The 12630-nt window shown below is 45.5% G+C and overlaps 1 protein-coding gene and 1 pseudogene across 1 annotated transcript in view; both read right to left on the bottom strand.

Moving 5' to 3' along the window:
- LOC147727495 (uncharacterized) overlaps positions 1-12630 on the bottom strand; it is a 507629-nt gene that overhangs the window by 366312 nt on the left and 128687 nt on the right. The gene's annotated exons all lie outside the window — the stretch shown is intronic.
- Positions 8916-10956, bottom strand: LOC147727496 (SERTA domain-containing protein 2-like; annotated as a pseudogene).

The raw sequence follows: 12630 nt of genomic DNA, 5'->3' as shown, positions 1-12630 counted from the left end.
TTGCACCATATTCTTGTAAATATGGTGCAGCCTTGCGTTTCTGAAGTGGCGGAGTGAGGTGTTTAGCCATGACGGCTAACGCCTCTCTCCACCACTTCTTTGTACATATGCCCCTTAGTGTCTAATCACCACACTAAGCAATACAAAAAATCCTATTTGAAGTAACGCAATCCATTGAAGATTTGAACATGCTTGTGAAATCTGAAATTAGTTACTGGTGACGGTCCACCTGTGACAGACCTCGTTTTAAGTCTGGCCTAAAGACAGCTTTAGTTGTCTTGTCAGCCTCATGTTTTCGTAAAAATATCATACAAAAATACACAGATATATAGCAGCTCACACTCTTTCACCATTTGTCTGTTGACATGTCACTAAAATTATGTTTACTCTCTCTACAGCACAATTTATAGCTCAAAAGACCTCTAGCCATTGGATACTTTCACTATGAGTAGCTGCATTTTGCCCTTACAAATGTAAACTAACCTCTAAGAAATAGTGCTGCAAAAATAGAACGTTTTAGACACTAATACGTCCCAGTGATTGCTATTCCCTATGCATAGTAGGGTTTCATCAACTATTTACATAACTCTTACAATATCTAGGGGCGCTTGAGGGCGGACAAGCAAGATGGCTGCACTTGTGTGAGGCTCTGGTGGCCCTGGAGACATCATTTGCCATCATCCTACTCCTGCAAGGTTACTGCTCATCTAAGAAACCGGAATGAATACCCTACGATGTCTAGACACAGCAAACGTGACCAGATGTAAGCTGCTAGCTGATAGTGATCAGAGCGGACAGTACCTCTCTGGATAGAAAGTCAAAGAAGGGAAAAAAAACCTTTTGGCAATGTTTAGCATCAAAACAATAACTCACATCAAACTCATTCAATCACCAGAACAAGACACCAACACCCTCAATAGGCCAAAAGCTACTGTTACAGGACATGAGGCTAGAAAGCTCATATTTAAGCAACAAAACAAATTGCCCATTGAAGAAACAAGCTTTTACCATTGGGACGGAGGAATATTTACCTTAGAAGCTTTGTGCTTTATCCAACTTAAGATATATACAATTTTAACTACCCTGTCCCAGTGAAGCTCTTGACTTATGGTTGGCAGACTTAGAGGCAAGTCTTAGAGCACTGCCTCAGGGAGAGACATTCGTCCCCTGCCAATACTTTGCAAGGTTCCCTACCTGCAACTTATTTGAATTTGCACTGCATTACGAATACAGATTGAAAATATTGTATATGGGAGAAGTTGATTCTTGTCCTGATGAAGGTGGTTTTTAATCAATCACATCCACTGAAACGCGTCGACGCAAGACTAAGAAGGCAGACTGTAGATTGTGGAGACATTTGTCACTCGAACAAATCAAGTATTTAGAATAACAATTTCATGGAGAAATAATGATCTGGATATAATGTCTTTGCCTTCACCGTTGACAAGAAAATATCTTTCTTGCAGGTTTTCCCCATCTTGTAATAAGTGCATTTAATGTGGAATTGTTGTTTTTTAACCTTTGATTGTTTTTTGAACATTTGATCATAGTTTTTATCTCTGTAAAATCATGGGATTACTCATTGTAGATGATTAATTGAGATGAAATTCCTTTTTTAATAAAAATAAATATTTCCAATTGTAAACACTTGGCCTATTGAGGGTGTTGGTGTCTTGTTCTGGTGATTGAATGGATTTGATGTGAGTTATTGTTTTGATGCTAAACATTGCAGAAAGGGGCTTTTTCTCTTCTTTGACTTCCGTCTATCTGGTGCCCTACCCCCTTTGTGGTAAAAGGGCCCCTCTCACTCTCTTTGTAAAGTACCTCTCTGGACCCTGATGCAACGTGGGCACGAGAGGTGGAGGCGGATCCTGGCGGGTGGCGCTGGGGCTTGCTGCTGCAAACTGGGAGGCCCACCTTGCACTATGAGATCACCGCAGCGGACGGAGAGACTGGACCCCACCCTTGCGGATCTGACAGCGGAGGCGGTTTGTGGTGAGAACTGCCATAGGCCCCCAATCCTGTGCACGAAGGGCGTGGTTGGGCCGCCGACTGCTCCAGAGGGCCTTGGGCTGAGCGAACAGGTACGCAGGCAAAGGGTGGGGAGCAAAGCGAATGCAGCCGTGCTCCGCTGCGACTGGAGACAGGGCTCGCCCTGATCGGCAGAGGTGCTGCACCAAATACCGGGACCAAACCCGATGGATTTGAGGAGACAGCAGGCAGCGGCTATGCCGGAAATGTGCTTTGACAGCAGCGCGCCGGAGACAGTGAGGGCGAATCTGCGGGCCCACAGATTAGCAAGCAATAGACCCTCCCACACCAAGCAAAGCTGAGGCCTAAGAAGACTGAGCAAAGGACGCTTACCTTTGCGCTGTGAGGAGAGGCGTGGGGCTCCATGTTGTGAGGAGGCTGCGGCCGCTGCTGGAGCTGGATGATCTGGGGAGCATTCGCGGTTGGAAGATATAGCTTGGGGGCCGGGAGCAACGTGCACTGTGAGGAACAGGCGGCCTGTAAGGAGGCCCCCAGCCAACACTGATGAAGGGGCGAGTGAGGAACTGCCTCCAAAAGACTGGGGCCCCACGCGGTGTGCCGATGCAGCGTGCAGACTAGCTGAGATGTGACTCTGGAGCGGCCCACAGAAGAAGCAGCCACTGAGTGGAACAATCAACCTGGAATGCCAGGAGGAGCCCTCTGGCGTGGCAGAAAGCAAGGAGCCGGGTGGGCAGCCTGGCAAACGGCCTGGGCGCCACCTAATAACTACCAAAAAAGAACAATACCCCCCAGCCAACACCCACACTGATTACACCCCCAGGCTGAAAACTGTATAGTGCCCACAAGGGCCGGATAGTGCACCCCTTGTGCAGAACATAACCTTGAGGACCAAAGTTAAGTAAAATGGGCAGGACGGAAACCAAGCAGGCTAAGCAGCACTTTGAGCCCCGTAAGAAGCCACGCAGCCAAAGTGACAACAACCACCCACTGACAAGTCAGGTGATGCCCTACAGCTTGCAGACGACGATCTAAAAGCGCTTCTCATCACCATGAAACATAGCCTCACCTCAATAGAATCCAAAATGGATTCCATGTGTAACCGGATCGACTTTATGGCCCAAAAACTAGAGAAGCATGACTTACGCATATGAGAAGCAGTACAACAAATCTCTGATTTAGAAGACACAATGACAGCTAAGAAAATGCAACTGTCTTTTTCCTGGGATGGACTCTAGGTTTTCTGTCCGGGTTTCGACAGAGGCCATTCGATTAGATATGTCGGTGCATGTTTGACCAATTTTATGAAAAGCACCTTGCAGCTTTTGTATAGCCGCACGATTCCTATTGCTGTCCATTTTGACATCTTTATGAAAAAGTTTAATGGAGTTAAATACTTCGCTCAAAGATGGCACCTCTGTATTTTCATGTCTGTTATCCTATTCATCCTTTTGTGCTGGGATCTTCTCCTCTGTAACCCTCATAGCGCACACATGTGATTCAGAATCTCTGGCATTTTGAAGTGTTAAGTCATTTTGTGTATGCTTAGATCTTTCTTTAGCATACTCCACATTGCTCCCGGGATCTGTGGTTTCATCATAAGATGTTTCGCGGTGCCTTCTGTGTCTTGTTCTTTTTTTTCCCACTTTTTTCTTTGGAGTAGGATTTTGAGAAAATGCCCCTGATGTACCTGGGATTGTATTATCGGATACCTCCAAGGTTGTTCCTACTAGTTTAGGGCTGGAGTTTCTTTCTCCTTGGTCATCTTTGCTTGAGTCGCTTGTTGTACTAGAGATGGATACTCCTGTCTCGTAAATGTCCGAGTCAGACTCAGCGACAGATACTTTGGACTCCAGGAATAGGTTCCTACCTGGGGAGGATGTATGCGCCAGGTGTTCGGGTCTCGAAGCTTCAATTGGAAGTATAGACAGAAGATCCCTCTTATATTGTGCTGTTGCAGGAAAAGTTGTGTTTTCCATCTCTTTTACCCTAAAGTTTTTTGTTGGTTTGTTTTGCCCATCCTTGGATAATGGGGTGAATATATTAGAGATCTGGGGCTGCGAATCTGTCTGTTGACCCGTGGTTTTAGCAGCCGCTTTCAGGTTTTTAATAGTCTGTAATCTTCTTGCCTTTTTGTTATCATCGCCGTTGGCCCGTTCTTCACTGGCCACTGCTCTATCATTCTGATTTGTAATCTCATTACTCTCCTTTTTATCCGTATCTCTGTCCTTGTCTTTATCCTTGTCTTTCTTAGAGTTTCTCTCCGTCTTCTTGTCAGGGGCCTTGTCTGTGCCTTTTTCAGTATTTTGATTTTTGTTTTTGTCCTTGGTTTTAGATTTCCCCAGATTTGAACTGCTGCCGCTGTTTCTCTCGGCTTCTTTTTCTTTTTCTTTGGCCTTTGACCCTCTAGTTTCCGGTCTTTGCTGTCCATTTTTTGCCATCTGGGCGTTATTAGACCCGTGTCTCTAAATTTATTTTTAAAGGTTTTTCGGGTACATCAGGGTCATTTAGATGGATAGCTAGTTCAGTTAGTTCAGTTGCTTCAGTTAAATGTTCAGGTACTTGTTCAGGTAGTGACTCAAATCCTTGTCTCTCCGACCCAGCTCCAGCCCTAGCGTCATCGGACATGTCATCGGACATGTTGTAATGCTGACTGTTGCCCTGTAGCCTAATCAAACCTTGATCTGGAGTTGGCCTACTCAGCTTCCTGCTCGGTTGTGTATGAGACCGTCTTATCGTTCCTTGCGTTTCTGATGAGAGCGTTATAATAGTTGTAATATTTATAATAGATAGTTTAGACTGCTTAGGGAGGTTTGATTCTTTTCTAGCCACCACCACAGAAGCCACTGATGTCGCTGAAGCCCCTGATGTAGCTCTGATATTTTTTGAGGATGAGGGTTGATCCCGGACAACCCACCTTGTTGTGGAGATTCTGTCGCTTGGCTCTCCCCAGCAGTAGCAGCAGCAGCGGGGGTAGCGCGGTACTGGTCTGGCTGGGCGGGATTTGACAGGAACAGTAATTTGAGCTGACTATGGTTTGATCCTCACAGACAGACGAGCGCCTTTTATCGGTGCAAAAGATGCCCCCCCCAGCTTTTGATATGATCCTGCGACCTGCCTGTCACAAGCCCCCTCCAAAAATTCCTAAGCAGCCGTTTGCTTGCTGCTTGTTTGCCCGTTTTACTGCTTGCTGCTAGTTTGTTTTAGTTGAATGTCGGTAGATTATCGATAGATTGTCCATGGTTTATCGATTCATAAATCGAATCACAAGTCGATCCGCAAGTCGCAGCTTAGAATTAGATTTAGTATTAGTATTATTATTTGTCCCCCTGCGTACAAGCCTCCTCCAAAACTTCCTAAGCAGCCGTTTGCTTGCTGCTTGTTTGCCCGTTTTACTGCTTGCTGCTAGTTTGTTTTAGTTGAATGTCGGTAGATTATCGGTAGATTGTCCTTTGTTTGTCGATTCATAAATCGAATCACAAGTCGATCCGCAAGTCGCAGCTTAGAATTAGATTTAGTATTAGTATTATTATTTGTCCCCCTGCGTATATATATTTTTTTGGGGGGGAAGAAAACCTTTCTCTTTGCTCTCCACTCTTTACTCTGTTACTGTTAGTCTTACTCTTACTCTTATTCTTATTCTTTATTCTTTACTCTTCGCTGTCCATTGATTTGGGTTCGGCTGCTGGACTTTTTTCTTTCTTTTTTGTATTGTTTTTTTTTTTGCACCCAGGCCTTGCTCTGTAGTAGTTGTTGTACTCCACTAGAGTTCGATGTCACCAAACTTCAATCCCAGGAAAAAGAGCACAACGACATTATCAAAGACTTGATGCAGAAGGTAGAAGATCTTGAGAACAGAGGCAGGAGAAACAACCTGCACTTTCTCTGCATTCCCGAGGGCGCCGAGGGTAAAGATCCAAGGGGGTTTATGGACGATCTTCTAATATCATCCTTTACCGAACTCTAAACATGGGATATGAACAAAGAGATCCAACGCGCGCATCGATTCCCCTTTGCACCCTCCAAACACACACATAAAACCCCACAGTATCCGAGAGCAATGTTGGTTTGCTTCGGGAACTTTATCTTAAGAGAAAAAATCTACGATACTGCCAGACCATCAAACAAAAAAGAATACAATGGATTTACCTTTTTTGCGCGCCCGGACTTCTCCCATGCCACAGTTGAGCGAAGATGGCGAATGAGACAACTGTTTGCCCCTTTTGACCAACTGGGAGCAACCGTGTTCCTGCAAAACCCGGCTCATCTCAAAGTCATATATAAAAGCATAACCAAGAGCTTCATAAGTGAAATACAAACTGAATCCTACTTGAAAGAAATCACAGAGACAGCCAAACATAACACCGGAAAATAACCTAATGGCACAGATGAAAAGACTGGACATTACCAGTATATCAATAAAAGACTAAATAGAGGGGGGAAATATCTCACTTTCTATAGTTTGGGTTATGATGATAACAAAGTGGAGTAACTTATTTTTATCCTATCAACTCGAAATGTATATATTGCTGATCAGGTCACGCTGCATGCTGGGACATACTGCCCACACCGGCACCTACACCTGGGTGCCCCATGACCCAGTGACCCAGGACGTCTCGCATGGAGGTCGGGTGGGGGGAGGGGCAGGGGAGGTTGGGGGAGGGAGGGGGGATGGGGGAGCATCTAAAAAAAACTAAAAAACAGAATCAGAAATAAGACACGAGCCACTTTTTATACTTTTTCAATACTACTCTCAGAGAACAAGGTAATCAAAAGTAAATTAAAGCAAACTTACCATCATTATCAGTTAAGGTCACAGAAATATTATGTGCCACGTAATATAGGATCATGGCAAAGCTAACTATTCGAACCTGGAATGTTTCAGGCCTCTTAGACAGAGATAAACGCCAACGGCTGAGCGAGATAATATACCAAAACCCAGCAGATATTATCTGCCTTCAGGAGACACACTTGCCCTGGGACCTTCTTAAAATTAGGGGATATAACTTATTAGCATGTACTTCACAAACATCTAATACTAGGGGGGTAGCGGTGCTCGCTAAAAATTTCCTGGGACCAGCTATCCATAAATTAGTAGACACTCACGGTAGATGGGTTATTATTAAACTAGGCCTTGGCATTACTGTCTGTTCTATTTACGGGTCTAACCAAGATGATCTGACTATATTTGAGTTACTTGAACTCGAACTAGCAGCTATACAGGGCCCTCTTATACTATGTGGCGATCTGAACATTTCGCTAGGCCCTCAATTCAGTAGCCATACACATAAGCACTATATTGGCCATAAGCCACAAGTTTTTAATGCTATCTCTAGACTCTACGACGGCTTTGGTTTAAAGGACATATGGGAGCTTAAGAATTACCCGGACCCAGGCTACACCTATTATTCCTGTCCCCATAGCAAATATGTTAGGATTGATTATCTATTTACCACACAAGATCTGGCAAACAATGCCACAATCGTAAAGGAACCTAAAAGTATCTCCGGCCACAATGCTTTAGCTCTCACAGTCAAGCTTACATCCATTGAGAGGGAACGCAGAAGCTGGACCTTTGACAGGAAGCTGCTTGCAAACAAGGAGTATATCTCTCACATTACTAGCTGGGCTAAAGAGTTTTTCGATATGAACAGATATAGCGCCTCTAGGATTATAGTGTGGGACTGTTTTAAAGCGGCTCTAAGAGGCAAAACAATAAGCTATCAAGCTATCAAGCTAGAATACAGAAGCAAACTAGCACAGGCTATCAACAGAAAATGGCTGATCTGGCTAGAGCCGAGGAAGGACATACAGCGTAAATAGCGCAAGGGGCAAATGGGAAATTAGCTATGTACCGCCTGCAGGTGTTAAAAACTGAACTTAATTCAGGCTTGACTCAGAAGGCTGCCGAGACGTATAAAATACATCAGAAAGAAATATTCGAGAATGGGGAAAAGGTCGGCAAACAACTTGCATTACATACACGTCAGCAACTCTCCGATAATGCTATCACAAAGATAAAATTAGGAGGGCGGACACTTACACAAACATCTGATATAATTAGTGCTTTTCATCAATATTATCAAACTCTCTATCAGGATGACAATATAACTAGTAAGGCAGACTCAGATCTATTTTTGATTAATTTTCTTGAACACATAGAGACAAATAAAATTTTAGACGATAACATTAGAGAAGATCTTGAGAAAGAAATTACGCTTATAGAAGTTCAATTTGCCTTGTCCTCGCTGGCCTTTGGGAAAGCTGCAGGTCCCGATAAAATCCCTCTTGAACTATATAAAACTCTTAGTCAAACCCTAGGCCCACTTATTTACGATCTTTTTTTGGGGATTCAATGGAGCGGTATTTCACCTACTTCATGGAGAGAAACAAATATAATTATTTTTCCAAAAAAGGACAAGCCTCTGGATCAACTATTGTCCTACCGTCCAATTTCCCTAATCAATTCTGACTCCAACTCCGGCTCGGTCGGGTCATTGAACAGTTGGTCTCCCCTTGGCAGCATGGGTTCATCCCCGGCAAGGGCACGACCGATCACACACGGAGAGTTATTTCCCTGTTTGATATAATGTCTGCAATGGGAGGTCAGATGTCGATGATTCTGTTGGATGCCGAGAAGGCCTTTGACCTGGTTGGTTGGAATTTTCTATGAGCAACGCTGACTCGCCACGATTTCTGCCCCAAATTTGTCAAATCTATAATGGCTATGTATATTGAACCAACAGCAAACTACAAATAATGGGCTCTGAATCAAGTATAATTAGAGTATCAAGAGGCACACGACAAGGCTGCCCTTGTTCCCCAATATTATTTGCCCTTTATATTAACCCTTTAATTTTGAAACTTCTAGAGAACCCTCGAATCATACCTATAGTGGTTAATCATTACGAAACGAAAGTATTGGCCTATGCTGATGACATTGCGGTTTTAACACCAAACCCCTCCGTGGCAATGTCTGAAATAGAGAGATTAACACAAATTTATGGATCTTACTCTGGGTATTCATTAAATAAAGAAAAAACAACCGTGATATGCAGAGATAATATCATCTGCAATAATCGTAGGAAAACCGATAGTGCTACATACCTAGGTGTTAGTATAAGCCCCGATGTTACACAAATCCACAGACCACTCAGATGACTGACTCATGCCACGCCTCTAAGATACGCTTGATTACCTGGAATATAAAGGGGCTGGGAAACCCATGTTAATGCCGGCAAGTACTAGCATATTTAGATAGGCACTCTATACAGGTGGCGATTCTACAAGAAACTCTTCTAGACCCCAAACGACCACAGAGATTTGCTGCCAGATGGGCAGGGTACAGTTGTTTTGCATCCTTTTCTACCTATTCACGAGGCACAGCGATCCTAGTAAAAAAAAAACCTTATGTGTCCATGGGGGCGAATTCTAATCCTCAGGGCCGCTTCAGCGTAATGCGGGGTAAGCTAGCTTCCCATTCAGTGACCCTAGTTAGATGTTACGTGCCCAACACTGATGACCCAATGTTTTTCTTCACCTTATTTATTGTATTTATTTATTTGACCCCAAACGACCACAGAGAAACTCATCTAGACCCCAAACGACCACAGAGATTTGCTGCCAGATTGGCAGGGTACAGTTGTTTTGCATCCTTTTCTACCTATTCACGAGACCTTGACATAACCAGAGCACTGATGAGTGTTTTTCCAGTACTAATTGGGATGAAAGGTAGCAGTTTCTTTATCGTCCTTAAGACATAAAAGGATTTTATTTTTATTTATTTATTTTAAAGGTTTTATATAGCGCTGGCTAGACCCGGAGGTATCAGAGCGCTTTACATGAGCATCAGATCATAGTTACATCGTTAAAAAGGTTACACAGTTATTAGAGCATGGCAACATAGTTACTAGTAAGGTCAGGATAAACAATAAGCACAAATACGTAGGGGGCAAAGCAGGCGAGGGGAAAGATTTAAGGGAGGGGGAAGGAGCTGGGGAAGTAGACAGGTAATGAAGGCTGGAAAGAAAAGGGGAGGGTGAAGGACACCGCATGGAAAGAGGAGAGGAAGGGTGACTGGGACACAAACCGATAGACGAGTCAAAGCAACGTCCAAAGTCCAGGAAGCTGTGATCCCAGGGGAAGTGGTATCACTTCCCTATCTCTGTTGCGGGAGGCTCCATTTACGAGTGGAATCTCTCAGAGGGGTCTCTGAGACTCCAAGGCCTACATACTGGATCCTTCCCCAAAAAGGGGAGAGGGAGTGCTTTGGCAAGGGGTGCCATACCATACCTCAGCTGTGAGTGGCTCCCTTGGCGCAGTGGACTCTCTCAGCCGGTACGCTGAGACTCCAGAGTATAAATATTGGATCTTTCCCCAACAAGGGGAGAAGGAGTGCTTAGTCAAAGGGCACAAAGGACAGGGGGCTAGGCAGACTAGCAGGCAAGGTGAGAGATTCAGGGGAGAGTGGATAGGAGCAAGGAGGTTGAATTGGCGGCTGTCGTAGTTTAGTTGGGCTATCGCTTTCGGAAGCCTGAAAAGTGCAAAAAGTGTTAACATCAAGAAAAGAGGATGGGGTGAGGCAGGATTCTAGTGGCGTAGTGTTTGTTAAGTCAATTGGATGAACGGGGTGGCAAGCAAGATGGCTGAAAGCAGGCTGTGCCTCTTGATAGCTGTCACAAGAGAATCGGCAGGCTGCGAAGTGGCGATGAATACAGGCCTCAAGCTGCCTTCCTGTTTCAACTCCTCTTGAATTTGTCTTAACATGTTGTTAATTAGAACAGTTTTTTGTAGGCGTGGTTCTGTTAATGGCTTGTGGTTGTAAAGTTTCATAAGGGAAATGTTGAAGATAGTCTGGCGGTGTAGAGTGTAGGACACCTTAGAAGGACTGTCAACTGAAGAAACCACTTTGCCTTCCAGCCCATCTTCATGCTCATCAAACTTCAGCTTTCCTCCTTTACCCAACATAAATTTTACTTTGAGACCAATCTGCTCCTTGGCCTTTTTGGGAAACAAGCCGAATCGGGTGAAGGAAGCGCTGGAGACGGCTGGTGAAGGATGTGCTGACTACATCTTGCCAGATGTTCTTTGAAGTACAGATGTGTGAGCTCGGAAGGCCGCATGCAGCCTGCACCTGAGCGCTAGCGCATGGGGCCAGACAGACGGACGGGCGGGCGACCCCTCATGCCTGTAAATGTAAATGTATGCGACTAATATAGCGCACATATCACCCGAAGGCATCAAGGCGCTTGCCTTGGGAACCCGTCCTGGCTTTTTTCCCTGTGAGATAACCCTTACTGGGCATCCCCAAGGTGAAAGACAGGCATCCCGCAGCGGGTGGGCCGCCGTAGTGGAGATTAAGCAAGCTATTGCCCAGAGTTGCAGCGTGGGACCCCATGATTAGAGTAGGCACCGAGGCGAGAATTATGGAGTCCGTGGACATTTTTGGGCTCAGGACCCTGCCGCGTCGGGAATTGAACCCTGGTCCCGGGCCAGACCTCTGCATCAGGGTCTGCCACTCTAATCAGTGAGCCTCACTCCTCCACCACGGGCGGCGGCAGCTCCATGGGACTCGGGGGCCGCTGCCCGCCGGCTGCCGCTCAAGCCTCCCTGGCGCCCCTGGGCAGGGCTGCGCTCAGCATCGTGCAATGGAGGAGGAGATCCAGGAGGAGGCGGAGCGGGGGCGGCGGCAGCCTGCGGCAAGCAGCGCGCCCCTGTTGTGCCATTTTTATCCCATTTAAAACAATCCTTTACCATGCTTATGTGGTGCTTCCCCTTTAAGAAGTCAAATCAACAAAATGTGTTCTGCCCCTTTAAGGCTCTCCGATCCGAAGGCATGCCCCTCACTGGTACAGATGCGCCAGAATGTCCGATGCCTGCTGCTGGATTGGCATTGGTCAGGCAGGTTTCCACTGCTCCTCGCTTGTGCCCAGTAAGATTTTTTCAGCTGTCCCCGGGCAGCTGGGCTCTGGTCGCTCGCCTCCCTCCTGATTAGCACAGGTCATGAAGGCTCCCACTCCTTGTGGTGCACGGTGCTCCTGGCGAGTTTTTCTGGCTAATCCCAGGAGGCGGGGCTCCCACAGCTCCCAGTGCTGTAGCGGTACCAGTTGCAGGTATTCTCCACATGGCTGGCTGGTACCACTTCTTTTTTAGGGCTTTCTAGGATGAGGAGACCACTGAATTGACATGATGTTTAAAGGATAAGCTCTCCTCAAATATAATATTTAGGTGTCTAGCCTTCTTAACAGGGGTGGGGACTAATCCCAACTCAGCTGGCCACCAGGTCGGAGGCATCCTGGGGCAAAGTTACTAAAGACCATTACCTCAGTTTTATCTGAGTTTAGTTTAAGGCAGTTACTTGCCATACATGAGCTAATGGCCAACATACCATCATGAAAGCTAGCCTCCACTGCCTCTCCATCTTTGTGCACCACAAGTTGTTAGTCTGCATACAATGTGAGACCCATCCCAAAGGATTTGATTACTCCTGCTAAGTCTGTCACATATATATTGGGGAACGTCCTTTACAACTGAACATTTACAACGAAGTACCGTTACAACGCAGGTTTAACAACGAAAGCCATTACAACGACTTTCGCTGGAGGGCGCTCTAGGATAGGTAATAGTTTAATTTACTATCCA

The sequence above is a fragment of the Lissotriton vulgaris genome, chromosome 3_1 (assembly GCF_964263255.1).
Source record: "Lissotriton vulgaris chromosome 3_1, aLisVul1.2, whole genome shotgun sequence".
NCBI lineage: Eukaryota > Metazoa > Chordata > Amphibia > Caudata > Salamandridae > Lissotriton > Lissotriton vulgaris.
The sequence above is the reverse complement of the archived record's forward strand: the minus strand, read 5'-3'. Positions and strand labels throughout refer to the sequence as shown.